Source organism: Ochotona princeps, chromosome 6 (genome assembly GCF_030435755.1).
Source record: "Ochotona princeps isolate mOchPri1 chromosome 6, mOchPri1.hap1, whole genome shotgun sequence".
NCBI lineage: Eukaryota > Metazoa > Chordata > Mammalia > Lagomorpha > Ochotonidae > Ochotona > Ochotona princeps.
In genome coordinates this window covers 85460620-85483674 of record NC_080837.1, presented here as the reverse complement: position 1 = coordinate 85483674, position 23055 = coordinate 85460620, and the positions used below count along the sequence as shown (strand labels likewise).

Sequence of the window (23055 nt, the reverse complement as noted above, 5' to 3'; positions counted from 1 at the left end):
GCGCTGCTGCCGGCCACACCTGCCCGCGGTAGCAAACACCTGCGCTTCCTGGGCGCCTCGCACGTCCTCCCCCGGGCGCACGCGTGACTTGCCGGCGTGCCCCGCTCCACGCCCGGCCGGCTCCCTCCGAGTCGCGCCTCGTGGCCACCTGGCGGCGCGCGGCGGGGCGGCCCGGGTGACGCGCGGAGCCTCCTCCCCTTTAAGGCGGGGCGCGCAGCCCGAGGAAGTCCGCGGCGCTACCCCGCACCTCAGGACTCTCCTGCGGCACTGCGGGCAGGGACCGGCCCGACAGGTGAGGGCGGCGCGGGGAAGCCGGCGGGCGGCTGCCCGCTCTCAGCTAGGTGCCGAGCTGGGCACCTGGAGGGCCGGGGAGGAGGAGGGCGCGAGGGTAGGTCGCTCCAAACTTGGGGTCCAGGGGTTGGGAAGGGTGTCTGGAGGCCGGGAGCGCGAGCCAGGGAGGGACCCCAGCCCGGGAAGTCTGTGTTCAGGGTCCTGCGGCGCCTTGGCATTGGTTACCTCACGGCTGCCTGTCAGGCGTGGCGGCGGCGGAGGGTCCCTCATCTGCCAGAGCCTCACTTGGCGCGGCTCTAGGTTAGGGCTTGGGCTCTGGCCCTGGGGTTTGCTCAGCCCCAGCGCGGGGGCCTCAAGACCTCTTGGCAGCTTCCTGGGTGTCGCAGTCACGCCCGGGACAGAGAGAGACCTTGGCGGTGGAGGTGGGCTTGAGTGGCGATCCTTGCCAGGGTGGCTCTCAGTAGCTGCCATTTGCTGAGCAGACGCACAGGTTTTCTCAGGTCTGAGGGTCCCAGCTGCACCTCAGAACGTGCGCTGGCATAAACCACAGCGCCCCAGTTTCTCCTTTCCCTGGTTCTGAGAGATTTCTGCGGATTGTGATTTCCACCTGCGTTTGTTTGCTGCGGGGATCCGCAGCGTTTCATGCCTAGCAGATACTGAACACGTGTTAAAAGCAAGCTTCTTGGAGAAGGGGCTGGTTTGCTTTTATGTGGCGCAGATGTGGATGCAAGGGGGCATTGTAGGGCGTTTATTGCTTACAGGTGGAGTTTAGAAAGGCACCCGGAGCACCTGTACTTGCCTGCCAGGAGAATGGCATCTTCCCAAGAGTGTTTTTGCTAGTTGGATAGGTCATTTACAGCCACGAGTTTTAGGGAAACGTACATTAAAGGAAGGGTGAGATTTACATGCGGCAAGTATATTCCTAGGCACCTTGTGACTTAAAATAGTGTGTCTGTATTACTTCCCCTGAAGTTGAGAAACCAAGGCGGGAGTCACTGCGGTGCTGTGTGCTGGGCAGGTGGCTGTCCTGGGAGGTGGCTGCTGACCACTTGCGGAAAGAGTGTAACTGCCTGAATTCAGCGGCATTAGAAATCGAATGTGCACTCATGCGGTCCACTTCCTGGGGCGAAGGTAGCTTTCCCTGAACACAATGTGCATTGTTTCTCTCGCACTCTGCTGGTTACACCTTGTCCTACTGTGGGCGGTTGGGCAGGGAGCAAGTTTTTACACATCAACTCTGCCGTGCGTCTTCCTGAACATACACTACGGGCCTGATCTAAGCAAGGAGGGGCTGCAGCTAAAGGGGTGCCTGTATCCCCTCTCTCACAGAGGGCAACAGGTGGTGGCTCAAATGGCTGAGTCCTAGCTTGCCTACATGGGAGTCAAGGCTCTGACTGTTGTGTTAGGGAGTGACCAGCAGGTAGAAGGTCTTTTTATCTCTCTGAACTAAAAATATTAAAAGTATCAATCTGTCTTCATGAACATGCCTGACACTCATTTGAGAGGACTATGCTTCCTTCCTGAAGCCTACCTGTTAGTGTGAGGCTTCTCTGACAAGGAGTCCTATGGCTCCCCATTTGACTTTTGGGTAAATCCAACTGAGAATTTTGTAAAGTGCAGGTAGACTACTAAAGTGACATTTTCAGATTGAACTCACCCTGTAGAATGATGATTAAAACAGCACCTCGAACCGAAAAGATTTCTTGTCAGGAAGGAGACATGCTTTGATAGAACTGTCCATGTAGTTGTTGGAAGTTACACTAAATTCACACTGAGTTTGCATTGAGACTTTTCCAGTCAACTGTTGAACAAAGGCTTCCCCCGATGTTGGAGGAATAGTTGGGGTTTTCTGCATGCATCATGGATGTCACAGGTTTCCCTGTATCCTTTGGCAGTGAAACTGACCTGGCGCCCTGTTACTCTCCCCTAGGAGTACTTAAAATCCTCCATAGGGGTTTGTGAAAACATACTTGATGTGGTTAAGATGTTAGAATCATGGAAGAGCTGGATGAGGGATGGATTAGAGAAACTTCCAGGAAGATCCAAAGGGGCAGGCGATGGAAGACCCAAGGATGTGAAGCAGGGGCTGATGTAGGCTTTGTGAGGTGGGTAGCTTGGGGATCCTTGCTAAGAAAAATGATTCCAAAGTTACTGCTTCAAGTGGGACAAGATGATCAGTCAGCACTTGCAAAAATTTCTCTTTTGACTGAAACCTTATTGGGCAACCTAGGAAGCGGTCTTTCGCAGAAATCCTTCCAGACTGCAGCCTGACTTCCCCTGTGCCCCAGAGCCTGGTGCCTCCCAGCAGCCGGGCACTCGCCCCGGGGCAAGGCTGGGGCTCCGTTACCTCCAGAGTGTGGGAGGGAAGGCTGTGGTTGGAGGCAGAAGAACAGCTCTGTGGGGTGGATGGATCCCTGGTTCATCGGAGACTCTGAGCTCACATAGCCTGTGACTCTCTGGTCTTCCAGATCCTCCCAGGCATGCCTTTGGCCAGTGACTCACCCAACTTACTGTCAGTCACCAGTTCTTGAGGGGTTTCTGTTTTCTGAGTTCTTGGGAGGCTGAGGTCTGGGGGAGTGGATTGTGTGATTGACAGTGCAGTGTGTATGAGAACTGTAACCACACCCTCCCCTCCACTGGCTTGGAGATGCCCCCAGTGTTTGGTCTCACCGTGTCCTTGCAGTCCGGCAGCAGCTGTGCACCTGCCAGGGGCCTGTTAGATATATACAGACCCTGGTACCTGCATCAGAAAGTCGGCTTCTGGGCACAGCAAACTGTGCCTCTGCAAGCGTCCACATGACTTCTGTGTGGGGTGTGGTCTGACAGCCTCTGCTCTTACTGTGGATGAACTGAGGGGATGGAGGCCCCGTGGAGATTGCAGGGTACACATACTGATGCGTTGATGGTGTAGTGTGGGCTGCACATGATTAGCCTGAAAACTCCAGATCCAAAATGCTATGACACCTACAACTTTCTATGTCCTGACATGTCACAAATAGAAGACTTACTTTTGTGCACTGAGTTATTGAACACATTGTATAATAATACCTGCAGTGAATGTATATAAAGTGCATATGAAATATAAATAAAATTAATTTCCCATTGCAAAGATATTTCCTTTATTCCAGAGTCCAAAATCCTTTGGTTCCAAGGAATTTGGAGAAATACAGCCTGCTGAGTGCTCGCTTAAGTTATCACCACTAACAGTTACTGAGTACTTGGAAGTATCACCTGCTTCAAATGACAGAACACTCACTATCATGTTGCTTTAGATGCAGGGAAACAGAGGCAGAGAGAGACAAAGGGTTTTCCACACAGCCAGGAAGAGGATCAGCCAGGATTCAGACACAGGTGGAGGGTTCTAGAATCTTCCATGTCCTTCTGCTGAGGAGAGTTTCTGTCAGTGCTGCTCTTGCTTTGAGCAAGATCTTTTAGACAGGCTAAGATGAGTTCACAGTGTACCTGTTCATTGATCATTCGCTCAGAGCTTCCTTAGGGGCAAGTTCACAGGTTATCAAGGAAGAATGTTCTTGTCTTTCTTGCCTGGCCCAGACATTAAAAATGTCCTCAGTGCATGAACATATGTAAAAGCACATGATTGCATAACACGGAAGTGCTGCTTCCTCTGAAGTCTTTATAGGCTCCTGGGAAGTTCCTAGGGAGAAGCCATATAGTTGACTGTGGGAGGCGGCCTCATCTCAGCATGCTGCTGTTTGAGCTGGATGTTAAAACAGAAGTTTTCCTAAAGATCAGCCTCCTGCCAGGCCACAGGGGACTTCAGGGTGTTCTTCAGTTATGTCTCAGATGTCCAGGAGAGCTGTGTTTTGAACTGTCACAGTAATTTTTGTCATGAAAACAAATGTCTGCATTCCTTGTAGATAACACAGAGCAGTCATCCTGTTGGCACTGGAGATGCGAGTGAGTGTGGAATGAGGATTGGTTCCTGGGCAGTTTGTGTGAGAGTGGGCAGCAGAACCTGACTGTGAGCCTAGGAGACTTCTTCATGCGTTCTTTCCTCCAGGTGGCCCGTGGTTACCTGCCTGGATGTGCTCACTGTTAGAGGTGTCTGAAGAAGTGCATGCTGGTGTGACCCCAAGGACAGTGGAGAAGCCTTGGTTACAACAGAGAACTCACTCATTCTGTCACCACGCAGGAGTCAGGACATTATTGTAGATAAAGATGAGGCTGCTGGGATTGGGGTGGGGCAATAGGGAAATGAAGGCAGGGAAGAAGTGGAGAGATACCTGGGAGATTACAAAGGTGGACAGGTAGGTACAGGTGGGGAGGGCGAGGGAAGCAGTAGACTTGAGGATCGGGTTTGCACCTTGGCACCCAGGATTGGTACCAGTAACACAAGTTGTGCTGGAAAAGTGTTGTGCAAAGTGCTGTAGTGTAAGTGTCCTGGCTGTTGCACATGTGAAATACTGGGATGACCCCAAGGCAGGGGTAATTGGTGTGCAATGGGTCAGTCAGGGTTCTTCAGTTAAGCTAAAGGCTGGTATCCAGAGATGTGCAAGAACTCATCTTTATGTGGTAATTGAACAATGCAGTGCATGTAACCACTGAATTACTCAGCTGATGGAATAGTAGCAGTTGAATACTAGAAGGCAGGCAAACGGTCTCAAAGTGAGATTGGGAAATGGCTTACTCTCATGCATCCTGAGGTCTGACTGCTAGGGAGGCTTGCTGTGGCTAAACCAACAAGGACCAGGCAAACTTGGCACTATTGAAAGGTGGTTTTCAGAGTGTGAGCTTGTAAGATTTGTTTAGTTTTGGAATCTAGGCTGTGTGTTTTAAAAGAAATTACATCAAGAACTAATGTCATGATTCTAATATTAGGTCTGTGTAAGGTAAAATGTATGTGTGTTATTTTATGTTTCTATATGCCTAAGGTAGATCTCCAAAACATCGCCAGTGTGGATAGGAGTCTGTATTTGCTGTGTTGGCTTGGCCTCTGCATTTGTAGACTGGAGGGGACCTTTGCAGTCAGCTGACCCAGCTCCAGGCTTCAGTACCTCCCCATGGACAAGCTGGAACCACAGGTGCCTGTCCCTGCTGTCACCTGGTGATGACGTGTGGATGAAATGTCTTGGTCTCACGGCAGTGCTCGCCTTGACCACTTCTTTTCTGTTGATGGAACTGGCTCTTTGTCTCCATCCCCTGTTAACTGACCCCTCCCAACCCTACCTGAAGGCAGCTTCCCCTCCTTCCCCTGTCTGTCTGGCATGCTTACCATCTGTGTTCATGGCTTAGTCGTGAATGCTGTAGGAATCCTGGCCGGAAGTTGCTCTCAGTGTTTCGGACCTGCCTGATGTGTTTTGGCTCCTCAGTCTCAGTGACCTGGCCCAGAAACTGTTAGCAAGGAATAGGAAAGAAGTCTGGGAAAGAGTTCTCTGTTGATTTCTGAACCACACAAGATAGCATTCACGTGATGAAATACTGTTAAACATCAGGCACAAACACCTCCCATAAAACTAGATTGAGCTCGTGGGCATGGCCCCGCTCCTTAGTAGCACATTGGTTTTAATTGATTCCTGCCCAGCTGCTGGCTTTAGCCCTGTGAACAGGAGAACTTGTCAGTTCCTTCCTTGGGTTTTCTGTTTGGTGGTCCACATGTGCCTTTTCATTAATGGTTTTTTGTTTTGCTTTCTTTTTGATGTTTAATGATAGTTTTCTGCTCCCCGCTAAGTGTGCAATACACAACGGGTTCAACTGCTGTCCCTTTCATTTAGTGTGCTGGGAGCCTGATCCTGCTGAGCTCCTGGCACCAGTGGGATTATTTTAGTCACTCTTAATCCCCTTAAGAGACCTGCTAGGTAGGGGTTATCTCCATTTTACTAAAGAGAACCTGAAACTGGGAGGAACCAGTAATACTACAAGGTGGGCCTGCTGGCTGGAATCGAACCTGTGTCTTTGCACTGCTGTCTGGGATTCCCTTTCAGGCCTGCATCACTCTAGGCATTGCACCTGTACTGTTTGCCAGTGAAGTCATTTAATCATGGACCGGAGTTCTGCAAGGAATGCTGGGAATCCCTTGACCTCCTGGGTCTGCAGGCTGCTCTGCGTTCCCAGGCTCCAGGCTGGGATAGGGAGGCTTCTCCAGGCAAGGGATGCTTCAAGCCTTGCTGTTGGGAGCCCGGGATACTGAAGCTTTCTTGTAGTCTTGAGCCCTCAACTTTAGAGCAGGTTCCTGCCGGGTGGGTTCTCTGGAATGCTTCCTGTCCTTCAGCTGACCCAAGAGGCCATGGACATGTGTCTGCCAAAGTGGATTTGTGGAAGGAGGGACGCAGGCAGCCATGTGTGCCTCCAAACCACACCAATTCCTGAATGTACTTGTGTGAACACTCTAGCTGTGTTTTAACGTGCGGAAGTGATGTCCATTTTTCAATATAAGCAGATGTTGGCATTTCAAAGCTCAGCTAGCATTCTTATGGTGCTATTGATTAGATCTGTGTGCTTTGGCTAGATTCATTTACTCATTAGCATCAGGACACGTTAATCAAACGCAGTCGCTTCAGGAGCCGCAGGGTACAAATGTGGTAGACGTTCTGCTGATTTCTATCTTGGAGAGGCTGGAGGCTCTCCTCTCAGTACTCCTCTGTTACCAAGAGGGCTTCTTCACTGCTTGCGAGGGCTCCTCCTCTGGTTTGAACGTGGATTCTGTAGTCTTTCAGGATGTGGCAGTGCGAAATGGGAGGCCATGCTACAGCTTTGGGGCACCCTGCAGTCTGCTGCCCCTTGCACAGCCTCATAAGCAGTCTGTTTTGTCTCAGCTCATAGAAGCCTGGTCTTGTAGCTGGCAGAGGGTTAAGCCATGCCCTGTGGTGCTGGCATCCTATTTGAGTGCCAGTTCGAGTCCTGGCTATCCTGGTTGCTCCACTTGCATTCATTTCCCTGCTTTGTGCCCAGAAAAGCATCAGGAGGTGGCCCAAGTGTTTGGGTTCTTGCGACCCATGTGGGAAACAAAGGATGGAGCTCCAGTCCTGGCCTCAGCCTGGAGTGGTCCAGCCCTGGCCATTGTGGTCATGTGGAGAGTGAGCAGGACGTACAACGTTATCTCTGTGCCCGTGTCTCCCCCTGGTCTGTCTCCTGCTCTCATCTTCCCTCTTCAGTCTCTACATCAACACGCCTTTAATGTAAGTGAAACAAATGAGATAAGAAGCCCGTTCCCTCATGATAGGTTGAGTGGTAATGTATTTTAGTTTTTATTCCTTAGCTCAATTCTGGATGCCTGATTATGCAATTTTAGTAGTTATTCTGATTTGTAGAGACGTCCTGACTATAGTCAGCCTGACAATAGTCTTCTGCCTGGCTGTGGGGTGGGGCTGACCGATGCGGTGTGCTGCTCCCATGGTGGGGCTGACCGATGCTGTGTGCTGTTACCATGGTGGGGCTGACCGATGCTGTGTGCTGCTCCCATGGTGGGGCTGACCGATGCTGTGTGCTGTTACCATGGTGGGGCTGACCGATGCTGTGTGCTGTTACCATGGTGGGGCTGACCGATGCTGTGTGCTGCTCCCATGGTGGGGCTGACCAATGCTGTGTGCTGTTACCATGGTGGGGCTGACCGATGCTGTGTGCTGTTACCATGGTGGGGCTGACCGATGCTCTGCACTGCTCATGGTGGCCAGATGCAGTATGAAATGGCACACACCCATCTTTTACACACACAGATCCAGGCTTACGCTGTGTGTTGGGATAAGTGTAGAAGAGCATCTAGAGGCTTGCCAGTGGTGGTTTTGTGGAGATGGCACAGTTGGGGCTGAGTTGCCCTGCACCATGTCTGTGCGTGATTACTGTTTCCTAAGGCATAGGTTTAACAAATGTCCCTGGGGTTCATTGAAGAAGGGATGGTAGGCTTTTGCCTATGACTGTAAAATGTTGTTCTTGGGTGTGAGGGTATTGAAAATACTTTGAAATGATGACATTTTTAGAAGGTGCTTGGCATTTATTTGCACATATGGTTGGCGTCTCCTCGATCCAGGTAGCCTTCTCTGCCATGTGTGGTCCCTGACGTACTCAGAGCTCATCTAAGATGCGGATGTGGAAGGAAGTGCTAGTGTGATGTGGCACTAAGTTGAAGTATTTAAAAAAATCCGCAGCTACTTTTAGGGGGAAACATAGTTTTAATGCAGTCCCTTTTAGCAACGGAGGCTGCTGTTTCAATTGCCACAATAAAACAGAATGAAACCAAAACCCCTTAGATCTTTACTTCTGTTTTTAGGGTGTTTTACCCCTTTTGCATTTTTAAAGTGTTGAGGTCAGAAAGTGGATTTTGGGCACACACTCACATCCTGTTGACAGTGCTGGGTTTAGCATTTTCATGGTGGTTACGGTATAATTTGAGAACCTAAGCACTCCTGAAGCGAAGCGGACAGTGTCTCCAAAATACAAGCTGACAGAAGAACACCCTTGGAGGCTGGCTTTGGAAGGTGAGACCTAATCAATAGCCTCATTAGGCTTGCCTGTTTGTTGTTGCTGGTCTCTGGAGCCACAAAGCCTGTGGTGCTTTGTGAGGTGGTGGTTAAAGGGGCTCCTTCTGGCTCTAGCAATGCAGTTGGTGTTCACCTGCTATCATACGACCCCGTTTATCAGTCTTGCCTTCGTATGTTATAGCTCACCTACTGTGTTTCAGCCCAATGTGAAGAATTGCCCGAAAGTCTGTAATCACACCAAGCTGAGGCTGAATGAGATGGGCTGAAAAATGCATAGAATGAGACATGATAAAATCATGAGTGTTTACTGGGAAATTATCAATTGAAAATGATGCATGGCTGTGTCCACTTCATCACGCTTTGTCACACTGGCAGTGATGGGATCAGAGTGTAGCAAAAAGTCGATAGAACCTTTTAGAAGAGATGTTTTAATATTGATAAGTGTTCTTTGCCTTTTCATTTGAGACGTGGTTCTCTAATGGTGTCTCCAGAATCCTGATGCTTCTTGACTGCTGCGGTCAAGGTCGCCCCCTTGGGCGTTCTGTGACATGGTGACACCACTTTACTCTGCCACTGACAGAAATGTACGCTTCAAATAAAATGAACTCTTCCTGAACACAGGAAAGACACAAGGATCCTTTTAAGTTGCAAGGCAGGCCATACTGTGTGTGTATGTGTACAGTTCATGTTTATTCAGGGATGTTAACAGTGACATTCCTCAGTTAATTCAGAAACTTGGGTTAACCCAGATGATACCAAATGCACTTCAACACATTCCTCATGAATGCTTTCTCCAGGCCTTCCCTGTTCTTGGTCCTGACATGCGAAGAATAACCTCTCTCACTGAGATGCTCCTATTGAAGGGTTCCCTGAGTATGAAATGCAGATATTTATGGGAAAAGACAAAAGGGGCTGAAATTATAGACTTTTGCCATCACTGCCTATTGTGTTAGTTCAAGGGCTTTTCTGTCGACCTGTGGACTGTAATTTGAAAGGAAGGAATGGATTCTTCATGGAATGAGTAGGAATGGAACAAACAGGCAAAGGAAACACGTACCTTCCTCCCATGGTTCCCCGAGGTATGTGTCTTCCCAGGCTGCTGGCGGATGGTGTGTGGAGTGTTGGATGCATTTGTTTTATGTCCTGTTTTATGTGCGCCCCTTATCACAGAGCAATAATTGTATTATGTACCATATGTTACCTTAGTTCAGTAGTTGCCATGTTCTGGAGTTTCTAAGCAGCCGTGAGTTTTCAGCAAATATCAAGTCATAATAGCCCTAGGCGGAATTGCCATCTGATTGCTTCCCTCCCTCTCCACCTCCCCATTCGGCCAGGTGTGCATGTGGAGTAAGCAAATCCCCCAGGGTGCTTGCAGTACTGGGGGTGGGGATGGGGTAGATTAGAAGATGAAGTAAATAAGCCAGTATGATTTGAATCAACAGGATCCTAATGGATGCCAAATGTGACAAGAGATTGGCACAGGAAGACTTTCACCTGAGAAGGTCAGGGATGAGATTAGGCTGAGCTGGGACTTGGCGTAAGAGTCAGGTTTAGGTCTGTGGGAACAACATCTATGGTCCAGTCTTCTGACTCCTGGACATTCACCCCAAATGTTTGAAGTTGCATTTTCTCCTGTTTCAGGGCTGCTACATTCCATTTCCCATGGGTATTACCCCTAGAACAGGTTTGAAGGAGCATTCTAGAAAAGACAGGTTTCTTACATCAAGCTTTCTTTTGTGGTCGATGCAGTCTTGCTCCCTGCACACATTCCAAGTTGGCTGAACTTTGCATCACATCAGAGCCTTTTCTGTGTTCATTTTCCAGGGCCCTGGCTGGCTGGGGGGAGCCATGGAGGGGCCCTGGCTGGCTGGCTGGGGGGAGCCATGGAGGGGCCCTGGCTGGCTGGCTGGGGGGAGCCATTGAGGGGCCCTGGCTGGCTGGCTGGGGGGAGCCATGGAAGGCCCCAGCCTGGCTTGGGGGAGCCATGGAGGGGCCCTGGCTGGCTGGCTGGGGGGAGCCATGGAGGGGCCCTGGCTGGCTGGCTGGGGGGAGCCATGGAGGGGCCCTGGCTGGCTGGCTGGGGGGAGCCATGGAGGGGCCCTGGCTGGCTGGCTGGGGGGGAGCCATGGAAGGCCCCAGGCTGGCTGGGGGGAGCCATGGAGGGGCCCTGGCTGGCTGGCTGGCTGGGGGGAGCCATGGAGGGGCCCTGGCTGGCTGGCTGGGGGGAGCCATGGAGGGACCCTGGCTGGCTGGCGGGGGGGAGCCATGGAGGGGCCCTGGCTGGCTGGCTGGGGGAGCCATGGAGGGGCCCTAGCTGGCTGGCTGGGGGGAGCCATGGAGGGGCCCTGGCTGGCTGGCTGGGGGGAGCCATGGAGGGGCCCTGGCTGGCTGGCTGGGGGGAGCCATGGAAGGCCCCTGGCTGGCTAGGGGGGAGCCATGGGGGGCCCTGGCTGGCTGGCTGGGGGGAGCCATGGAGGGGCCCTGGCTGGTTGGCCGGGGTAGCCATGGAGACTCCCTGGCTGGCTTCAACTTTCATCTGCCTAATTCGTGTGTTTTCTCTGTTTGTGGTTCCTTGTAAATGCTGTTCTGCTGTGTTAGTCTCAGCCTGCTGAGATTCTTTCAACTTCTGTCCAGACACCTGCTGGAACTTAAAGCTTTCTCTAGTCTCAATGGGAACCTTCTCAGTCTCGGCTTCCTTTTTCAGGCTTCTTCTCTGTTATTAGTGATGTTGGGATTCCTTTGTGTACTTCTGGAAGATGAATCCAAGCAGATGGCAAGTTTCAAGTGATCTGAATCATGAACATTTGAAACTTGCTCTGTGGAAACTGGCTGGGCAGTAAGAAGCCTGCCCCAGTCCCTGGTCAGGCACTTTGGCTTTGTGCTTAGTGAACGTCATGTGCAGAATAGAGCAATAGAGTTGATTCCCAGAACAGAAAGGGCTGATAGTATGGAATTAAAGCTTTATATGAGATCATATATTTGTTAAATTTGAAACTCAAATGAAAATGATGTTTAAGCACTTGTTCTGTGCCAATGGATACCTGAACTATTCTCTCTCTGGAAGCTTCTGGAAGCTTCTGTATTCAGACGATAAGTGCAACATTGTAAATAAGTAGGAAGTATTAACAGCCCAGTAATGATGCATACCCATTAGAATTGTGTCCTGATTTCCTCCCACATGGCTGTCTTATGTCTAGTCACTTCATTCATTTGCATTCTGTTGAATTTTAAATTCTGATGCTGCCTACACAGATTTTCAACATTGGTTGTTGAATAAGAACTAGTAAGTTGTGTTCTATCTGAATCATCAAGGCCTGTTTAATTCACTGCTGGAAGGAGCGAGGTGGGGTAGTCTGAGTCTTTGCCCAGGATCTGCATTGCTGATACTGTGAGCTGATAGAGATGGTGGTGCTTGGCTCCGGGCCACTGCCCTGGTTCCCCGGCCAGGGCTTGTGTGCAGGTTGGTGGCATCACATCCCACAGAGGCTCAGTCTCTGGGAATAACAGCTGCTTGTGCGGGTACCATGAGCTGGCCACCGGAAATCTGTTTTCCAAAGTGTTTCTGATCCTTTTGTGGAACACACACATCACTGAGAGTGTTCCTTTCGTTTGGAAAGGCAGAGTTGCACCGAGTTAGGGAGAGAAAGGAGGAGAGCTTGCTTCCATTTGCTGGTTCAGGTTCCAAATGACTGCAATGGTGTGGGCTGGCCAGGCTGGAAACCAGAAGCCAGGAGCTTCCTCAGGCTCTCCCACAGGGTGAAGGGCCCACCCTCTGCTGGGTTCCCAACGTGCTAGACCAAAAATGGAGCCATTAAGTTTTGGACTGGCACCCATATGGAATGTTGGTTTCAAATGTTCATGATTCAGATCACCTACGATGCAACGCGGCTGGCCCTGGCACTTTTATTTTTACATGCATCTATTTCACGATGTTATATTAGCACTTACAAGAATGAAAGTGAAAGTAAAGTGTTCTCTGTCTTGGGGAAAATCAACCTTTAATGATTTTCTGTGGTTTTCTTCACAAACTTTATCAAGAGTTTATAATTTTTTTTAGCTTGTGTGTTATTCACTGAAAATGATACACAGGTCATTTTCCAGGTGGCTACATTATATAAAAAACGAACCTTTGCTCCTGGCTTTAATGGATTCGTGCTTTGTGCTGCTCCTCATGTGTGTGTATTTCAGATGTATCACTTAATGTGCATTCTTTACGACACTTGCCAGGTTTATGGCATGTTTGTCATTTTGTTACTTCATGCAGACTCTTAAGACAGGCTGTTCTTTGTAATCATGGAGTAATTTATAATTCATGGGATGAGTGTGTGTCGGGAGTTATGACACACTCACATGCACCATGTCTTGTATGTAGTTTCTTCAGTATTTTCTCTATAAAGACATGAAGGCTAAGTATGTGGATCCCAAAGATCCAGTGCTGTAGAATTAGCTTGAGAACAACGTGTGTGTGAATCGATGCCACTGCTGCGGATTGCCTGCTGAACTTTGTCAGCTCGGTGTGGATCCGCTCGGTGATCACTTGGCAAATAACGGGAACGTTAAGAGAAGTGGGCTGAAGTCCTGCATTGTGCATTTTAAATTTATTTATACAGTTCAGCATAATCCAGCTGAGGTACAAAAATGAACAGAGCCCTGCCATTTCAGCAGGAAATTTACCCATTCCGGGAGAGAGACGGTACTGTGTTAGTCAATGTGAATTAGCACTGGCTATTGGTGTAGAGTAAGATACACAGATGGGCAACAGAACATTGCCATGTGCACACTTAGGTAAGAAATGTGATTGTAGAGCAGAAAGAAGCCAGTGGCCTTTGAGGAGACGTGCTCTGAGTGAGTGATCTCACCAGTGCATGTGAGCTGAAAGCGTCTGGAAGGAGCGTGCTGCACGTTGCTCTCAGCCTCTGCTCCCACCAGGGCAGCAATGTGCCCGTGTTCACCTTCGCTGGGTTCGTGCTGAGGACACAGGTCCTCCTGGCTTACCAGATAATCATCTGGAAGAAGGTGTCACCTTGCTCAACTACAGTATTCTTCCAACTTGGCGCCTAAAATCAATTTTGTAGTAAATGTTTGAACTAGGATAAAATGCATGTTACATGAAATACGCCATTTCAATGGCAGTCCAGTTGCTTTAAGTCCACTTACACTGTTCAACAATGACCACTCTCCACTTCCAGTGCCCCTTGTCTCTGGCACAGCTGAGGCCCTTTGCCACTGAATGACGACACTCTCTCCTCTACATGGTCCCTGGTAACTGCCATTCTTCTGTCTCTCAAATCATGTGACGACTTTGGTGCCTCACAGACGTGGGATTTCTTGGCATCTGTCCTTTTGTGACTGGCCGATGGCAGTTAGCATGATATCCTTAAAATTCATCCATGTTGTAGCCCATCCCTGTTGAAGACTGAATCATATTCCATTTCATGCATAAATCACATTTTTGAATCTCTTAGTTTTGGATACTTGGATTGTGTCTAACTTTTGCCTATGGTGAATAATGTTACAGTGAACAAGGGAGTACAAACATTTCTCTCGAGTCTTTGTTTCCAGTTCTTTTGAGTATATACCCAGAGATGGAATGGCTGGATCATATACTTGTAAATTCGGGGTGATTTTTTTTAAGAAACTAGCATGCTTTTTTTCTCTTGGTAGCTGTGTCATGTCCCATTGCTACCTATAGCACAGGGTTCTGCCTTTGGTAGGTTTCTTGAAGCGCTTGCCCAGTTCTCTTTCCTGTTGGGCAGGAGTTAGTCTCATTGCAGGTTTGATTTCTTTCTATAAGGATTGTGCTGTTGAGGTTAGATTTTTAAAACTTTTCTTATATATTTTTTATTGGAAAGTCAGATATACAGAGAGGAGGAGAGACAGAGAGGAAGATCTTCTTTCCGTTGATTCACTCTCCAAGTGGCTGCAAAGGCTGGAGCTGAGTTGACCTGAAGCCAGCGAGCCCGGAACTTCTTCCATGTCTCCCACACGGGTGTTTTGATCTGTCTTTGACTGCTTTCCCAGGCCAGGAGGAGGGAGCTGGATGGGAATTGGGGCTGCCAGGATGAGAAACGGTGCCCATGTAGGCTCCCAGCACAGGCAAGGTGAGGACTCTAGCTGCTAGGCACTGCGCTGGACCTGAGGTTGGCATTTTTAAAAGACCTGTATTACAGATGCCAGACATGCCGGTTTGAATTGTCACTGAGGAGACTCACATGAGTAAAGTTACTAAGTTTCAGCCATGTCTCCTAATTTAACTAACCAATCATCCTTCAATTTTGTTTAATAAATGTTAATTTGGCCTTTTCCAGCTGCTGCTCAAAGGATCAAATGCCATAAAGAAGAGAAAAATCCTCAAATTCCTCAAATTTCCATTGGTGAACTGTAGTTTAGTTTTCTTGTTCCTGAAAATAAATTATTAATAGCTGAAAAATTTTATAATTTTAAAGCATAAATTTTCCTTGAAAGTTGTGGGACTAACTTTGCCTTTTGAAATAGGGTTATCTGCCATTAGAATGAGAACCAAAAGCTAGAATGTAGAGAGGAAAAGCATGGTTAACTTGAACCTGCAATTAGAATATGAATCTTATATAGTTACAACTTCCACTTTGAGTCTATAATTTTTTAAAAAGATTTATTTATCTTTATAGCAAAGCCAGATATACAGAGAGGAGGAGAGACAGAGAGGAAGATCTTCATCTGCTGATTCATTCCCCAAGTGGTTGCAATGGCTGGAGCTGAGCTGATCCAAAGCCAGGAGCCAGGAGCTTCTGGATCTCCCAAGTGGATGCAGGGCCCTAAGGCTTTGGGCCATCCTGCATTGATTTCCCAGGCCATAAGCAGGCAGCTGGATGGGAAATGGGGCCTGTGCAATGAGAGCCAGTGTCCATATGGGATCCGGATGCATGCAAGGCGAGGACTTGAGCCATTAGGCTAGTGTGCTGGGCCTAAGTCTATAACCTTTATGTGAAAGTTTGATTATCTTAGATTAACCCATCTTGAGCAAATGAATCTCTGCCTAATTTTTAAGCCACATCTCTTGACAGGGTATCTCTTGTCACGCACATCATGCTTACATCCCAGCTGACTGCAGACCGTCCCCAAAGCGTCAGTGTCTCGGGTGGTGGCAGCTCCCTGGGCCTTCCTCAGCCCACCTACTGGCAGTGCTGACACTCCGCCTCTCCCCAGGAACTTCCTGCTCTCTGTGCCCTGGGCCCCACATCGCAGTCTCTTCTGCACCTCCCAGGCCAGTGTCCCTCAATTATGATTGCGCATTCCTTTGTGCTGCTGCTGAAAAGTCAGTGAACTTTGTGATTTGGTCACTCAACTTGGTTTCTTTCCACTTTGCCGCTTGTGTGGAGGGGAAAAGCATTCTGATCTTCCATGCTTCTCAGCCCTTGTTCCTGAACCGCAGTGCTGGATGTCCAAGTGAACCGCAGTCCATCCCCGCTTGGGCAGCTGCAGCTGTCCTTCCTGCTCCTCCACCATGAGCACCACCTTCCGGTGCCAGTGGCCCGTGGTCTTGTTTCCCTGTGCCGTGTGGTGGTCCCACCGAATGCCCTGGTGAACATGTAGAAACCACTTGTTTTGCCACACCCTTCCTCCCCAAGGCACATAATCAGCAGCTGACAGTTTTCCCTCCATATATGTGGGGAGCTCTTCCCAGTAAATATTTCTCATAAAAGAGACATGGTATTTCCTTGGCAACCGGTAATCTATGTACATTGTACTGTATGCTTTATTTCTAATGGGAATGATTTTTAATAGTTTGGGTTTTCATTGAGAGGCACAAAAAAGTACTGAGAAAGCCAGAGATGACTAAGATTGACTGAAGCCTGGCTTACTCCTCAGCTATCTATGATGTCTAGGGCTGGGCAGGCCAAAGCCAGGAACTGGGATTTCCATCTGGGTTTCACACGTGGCTGGGAGACTCGATGCATCCTTTAACTGCCTCACAGGGCTTGCATCGGCAGGAAGATAAAACCGAAAGTGGAGCCAGGAGTCAAGCCTCAGTGTTGACATGGCGTGTAGGCATCCCGCATGCCTATTTATCCCTGTGCCAGATGCCCAGCCTCATTCTATGTACTGTAAATTATCTTCACATTGTTTATAAGGCCAAATGCAGTCTAAGTGCTCAGGAAATAGTTGTTACACTCTGTTGTCTAGTGATCTGTGAGAAGCACTGTTTGTGCATGTTCAGCCCAGGCATAAGTTTGTTTTCAAAATAGTTTGGCTGTGTGGTTGATTGTGCGCATGAGTGAAGAACCGTAGGTGCAAAGGAATGCCCGTCCATGATTGAGCCTCTTGGTCCTTCCCTGTCTGCTAATTCCAGTTTGCCTCGTCTGGGCTGCTGCACCTCTGCTGTGTCCCTCCCACCCCATTCCTCATGTCCCACGGATTACAGTACACGGAGGAGATCGCTTTGGTATCTCTCTCTCATCCTGGATTCTGTGTGGCTCAGAAGGATGAATGATATTCTATTCCTTGAGCTAGTGCTTAGGGTAAAGTGATATCTTTTCTTAAAGTTACGTTCTGTTAATATTTTTTGAGTAAAAAAAAACCAATCTGATAGTTTCACTTCTTTGCCAATCACAGAACTAATTCTATCTCAGTATTCATGCAAGTATGACCATTACACTGACCCTAGAGGCTGAAGAAGTTTTTTCCTTCACTTCACACACTCATACACTCATTCTCCCACTCACACCCTGGTGCCATCGTGGCTCCTTTGGTGGGGGTAAAGCAGCATCTGTCACAGTGGCTCTTCATGCTCTAGAGCACCCATTTCCGTTCACCCTCAGCGAGTTGTGTTTTACAGTGTAGAAACCAGTGCGCAGACGGATGGCAGTGGGTGACATGTTTACAAACTTTGAATTCCTTAATGGTATTTGACATAAATGCTTTCTTCTCTTGTTCATTTGATCTTGTAGTTACTTGCCTTTTGCCCTATTCTGTTTATTGTTGTTCTTTATTTTGTAGGATATTTAATTTCCATCACTTTTTAAAGCCTTTGTAATGTTCTACACCATTCTCCCTTGAATTCACAACAAAATGTTGATTTTTTTTTTTTAAACTGTTACTGATGTGCTGAGATGAGCATCAGCCGTTAGTGATGGCTGAAGTGAGTTGATACCATTAAGGAAGACGGGCATTGTGGTCACAGGGAACTTGGATCAAATCCTGGCACTGTGTCTTAGTAGATAAATGGATGAGTTGCTCAATACTTCTGTCCTTTTCTCATGACCTAATTCTAGTGCACACCCTAGTTCTCCGGACAGATCCCTACCCTAACACACGTGTTTCTGTGGAAGGCAGGACTGCTGTTACTCGTAGTGTACCTAACAGTGAAACTCTTCAGACAGCCACTTGCCAACACAGTGTGAGACTTTGGGACAGCAAAGCCAGTCTCAGGAAGTCCCTGCAGAGCTTAAGTGGTATCACAGTGCTCTTGCAGTGTTGAGGAAACCATCTCAAAGGTGGGGGGAGGCTTTTCTCTGAGTCTTCCAGAAATGAAGGATGTTTCTTACAACGAGGACAATCTGGGGTCAGCACTGTGGTGTGGCTGAGGGAGCTGCTTCCAGCAGCAGTTGGAGTCCTGGCTTCCAATCTGGCTCCCTGCTAATGTGCCTGGAAAAGCAGTGGAGGATGGCATGAATACTTGTGCCTCTGCACCCACATGGGAGACCTGGAAGAAGCTGCTCTATCCTGTCTTTGGACTGGCTCAGCTCTAGCCATTATAGCCACGTGAGAAATGAACCAGTGGATAGGAGAGCTCTGTGTGTGTGTCTCCCTCCCTCTCTCTAGCTCAACCTTTCAAATAATTACGCGCCCCCTACACTCTGCCCCCCACAATTTGGCATAGCATAATGTAAGCCTCATGGCCTGTGGTTCTTCCAGAATTGTAACATGGTTAACCAGAAAGCTTCAACCAGAAGAAAATTTCACATCAGATCCCTAAGTGATCTCTCTCCTCTGACTCTTGCGTGGATCAGGTTATCCCTGTAGCTGCTGCAGTCGTTCAAAATGCCTGAGAAATCGGAACGAGCTTCTCTAGCCACCTCTCATCTGTCCTCCCTACACCCTCCCCTACATTTCAGTCACTCAAGTCCTGCTGCTGGCAGCCCCAGCCTCTGTCACCTGCGCCCCCTGCAATGAGTCGGCAAAGTCTAGCTGCATTCACCTGTGCTGCTGGAAACAAGCACTGTGCTTCCAGCTTTGGCCTTTATGTGTTCCCATCCCTCCAGATGGACACCTGCTCCCCAGGGAGCCAGTGTGATCCTCCATGTCACTTTGGGCAGGACCCTCTCGGAGCAATGAATGGAGGAAGTCAAGTAAGACTGAGGAAGCTGGTACAAAGGGGGACTGCCCAGGTCCTCGAGGTTGCAGACAGAATTCAATTCCTCCTTCTCAGAAGTTTGCACTGTGACAGTGGTTGTTTACTGCACTGATCTGGCAGCATGGCAAATAAAGCCCTAATGTGCTTTGGAAACACAATGGCTTAAGGAGCCTTTATTGGCTTTCCCTGGATTGCAGAACTTAAGTCTGAGTTCAAGGCCACCAGGTTTGAGCAGGTAATTAGCCTAAAGGTAAACACATTGGTGTGCCTGGGGCTGAAAACAAAACAAAAAAACAGAAAATATAGACTATTGTTTTTCTGTGCTTTCTTCGGATCTCATTAGGGTTGCTTATCACTACGTGTTACTCCTGATGTCAAAACTAAAGACTTAACACATTTCTCTGATTGCACATGTGGTCAATGGGTATATTTTGAAATTGGGAATTTGAATGTCTGCTCTGTGGATGAGACTCGTCTGTTGAAGGACATTCAAGTCTTTGCTTCTTGTCTCTCCACTATTACCCAGGTCCCCAGAAAGGCATCTGTGTGGACTTTAGACAACGCAGAAGTGTGGATGATGCTAGAATCCACATGGACGCAGTACACTGGGCCCAACAGGAGCCCCAGGAGATCGTGTGTTGAAATTTGTGCTCCACGAATTTCCCCAAGAGAAACACTCTCACGGATGGGGCAGGAGACTTTGAAAACTTTGTTTTAAACCTGTTTGGAATTTTTTGGTGGTTGTTATTGTTAAAAATGTAGGCATTTTGTTTAATCCAACTTGTCTGGGCTGCATTATGTCCCTGTTTGAAAGAGGAGACTACACTCTGGAAATAGTCATTGCCTTCAGGGCAAAAAGATTCCTTTCTTGGCTAAAATTTTTTTTGAATTTTTTTTCAGCAGATTCAATGACTTAGTTTTTCAGAGACCCTAGAACATTTCTCTGTGTATTCTTTTTTGATCATATACCCTATGGCAGACACACCCAATCTAAGTTTCCATGTTTACTTATAAATACCTTGTGCCGTGGTAGTGTTAGACATACATAAAACAGATACTGAAAGGACATGTGAAGTCAATGTGAATAGACAGTCTGATATTGTCTGTCTCCCAACTCCTGACTGGTTCAGACTCTCCCTGAGGCCTGCTCAGTTCCCACTGGGCATGGGCCAGCCCCCTAGCCCAGCAGAGTGTAGGCCAAGGACTTGTAGGGGTTGAATGAAGAGACAGAGGTTTAACCTCTGCTTCAGGAAGCTGCAGGGAGAACCCTTTGCTCTGGGTCCTGAACAGAGCTGTTGGAAGTTTCCGAATCTTCCTGTGTGGGAGAATGTGGAGCCCAGCAGGTGCCTGGAGCCAGGAGGTCTGGAAGCAGAGGTGGGTGTCTCCTGGTGCTGTGGCTGTTTTGTTTCTGCAGCTGTCACTGTTTTTTGTGAATCTCTTCTCCAAACATGAGTTCCATTGTTCAAAACCTATTTGCCTTCAAAATAGGATGTGCACTTTCACACAGGTCTTTACGTTCCACTCATGAGTTTGAGTTCTGATGCTTTCTAGGATACTGCTGCCAGTACCAGCTGGGGGATCAAGCAACATATGATCCTCTCTTTAATGTTGAATTCTGAATTTCCCAAACACACTGGCCCAAGGGGGTTCTCACATCAAGGGAAGGTTGACCGGTAGGCCCTCCTTTTTACTTTGAACCTGTTGTCCTTGTGTTTGGGTAGTGCTGTGCAACTGCTTTGTGAAGCACACTACATTTTCAGGCTCCCAGGTGCTGGCTGAATAAGAAGCATACCTCTTCTGATTTGGCAACTGGGTCCAATATCATCTCTGGCGCCTTGACCCTGATGGGACCAGGAGTAGGTGGCCTGGGCCTAACTCTGCCCTCGCACATGCTAGGGCCATGCTAGTGTTGGCTGAGGAAACTTTTGCCCCAACCCTTTTCTTTTTCTCCTCCTTTCTTTCCCTTCTGAGAGCTCGTGGGGACACTCTGTTCTCCCTTTCTCTGCCAGAAGACCTCAGCTTCCCCTTCCCGACTCTGCTTGCTGACATGGCATGAAACTTGGAGAATCTGTGCCAAAGATTCCTTCCTGCCTCGGAACCCCTGGGGCGTCTTCTGTGGTGGTGCCTTCCTTTCCAGGAGGTCCTCCTGTCTCTCATTCCTACTTGGGATGCACTGTGGCCTAGCAGGTAAAGAGTAAAGCCACTTCTTGTGCTGTCAAGCTTACGTCCTGGTTATTCCACTTCTAATCCAGCTCTTTGCTAATACACCTAGAAGGCAGCAAAGGATGCCTCAAATGCTTGGACCCCACGCCCATGTGGGAGACCCAGAAGAAGCTCCTAGCTTTGGATCTGCCTGGTTCTGGCTGTTGTGGCCTCTGTGCGAGTAAGCCGGGGGCAAAAGAGATCTCTGTCTTCAACTCTACCTTTCAAATCAATCTTAAAAAGAATAAAAGCACAGGAAGTTTTGCAGTTTTCTCCCACACCATGAGCTATTTGTACTGAAGGCTAAATTTTGAAAATTTAAGTGTAAGAAATTGATGCTATCACTGCTCCAGATAGCACACTATTAGCAGACATGGCTGAACTACATTAATAAAAAAAAATCTTTTATCACTGTCAAGGAGTCTATCAAATAAAGCCTCAGTTTGGCCAGCATTCATACCTAAGTTGGAATGAAGTTGTGCTGCAATTTACACCAGATGATATGTTTGCTTGTCATTATACGGACTTTATGATGGAAAAATTTCATGGGGATGCTTGCAGGATGTTGTATTGCCTTATTAATTAGGCAGTGTTTATTTCAGGACTTCTAAATTATGACTTTTCACATATTTTTTTAGATCTAGTTAGATCAATATTTAAGTACGTTTGGAAAACTTATGAATTGGTGACTTATTTCTTTGTCCTGTTATTTTATCTGTACACAATTGATTTTTATCCACATAATCTGTATTCTTAGCATCTGGGTAATTTAGCTTATTTTAAAACTTAATTGAAGCTTATTTTGAAACTATACCTAAAGAGCTTTCAGTCTGTCATGTATAATATTTTGATGCTATTAAGTACCAATAAATGAGGCCTATAACAGGATCATGGTATAATTATCTTTACATGGAATATTTTATGATTCTGTGGAAGGCACTGTGGCCCAGACCTGCAGTTCTAATTGTGTGTCGTGTGTGTCTGCTTCTCAGCAGTTTATACTGTGAATTCTAGTTGGGGGGATGGCAGCGACATTGCTGGGCACTTCCTTGCTCAGAATCAAGGGTCTGTAATCTTGCTTTTAATATTCGTGTTCATTGTGAAAGGGATTCCCCTTGTGCAAAACTCATGAGTCCTAGCTCAGTTCAGTTCTTCGTGCATTTAAAATATTGTTGCTTCACAAACCATATTTAACAGGTTTGTGTTCTATTATGTAAGTTGCAAAATGAATATGTAGAGAGTTGTGCATTTAAATATGTACAGAAAAATGTCTGGATTTTTTTATTGTGCCATAAATCTTTGTATCCATATGCCTGGTAATTAAGCAAAGGGCACATTATGCACTTGGGTTTTTGATTGGATACTGACTTGGCTAAATGTTCATCAAGAAACACAGTGTGTTGGGTTCCATTCACAGTAGTTGTGTTTTACTGTCAACATGAACACTGAACTACTCAATGTAGAGCCATTGGTCCCAGGGAAAATGCGTAAACATGCAGTTTCCATCAGACTGTGATCACAACATTTTTGTTGTCCTATTAATATACAACTTTATGTGCAATTTTGCTTAAATACACCTTATATTTTCACATATAGGGTTCATTACCACTGAACCTATTGCAAATGACACTGTAATTCATGCCTGAATAAGGTTACCCAGCACACCTGTTTTTCCTCATAAGACATTTCACGGTTTTCTACTGCTTGAGATCACTAGACAGCCCTACGGCACAATGCCTGGAAGCAGGTTTGGTTTTGTTCTGTTTGTAAGTATGCATGTTTATTAATTTGAAA

The 23055-nt window shown here is 47.7% G+C and overlaps 1 protein-coding gene across 1 annotated transcript in view; it reads left to right on the top strand.

Moving 5' to 3' along the window:
• The first annotated feature begins 276 nt into the window (after nucleotides 1-276).
• Nucleotides 277-23055, top strand: part of MCTP2 (multiple C2 and transmembrane domain containing 2) — a 192783-nt gene continuing 170004 nt past the window's right edge. Inside the window, exon 1 of the mRNA XM_004593169.3 lies at nucleotides 277-388. The gene's annotated coding sequence lies outside the window, so the exon portion shown is untranslated. The remainder of the gene's footprint in view (nucleotides 389-23055) is intronic.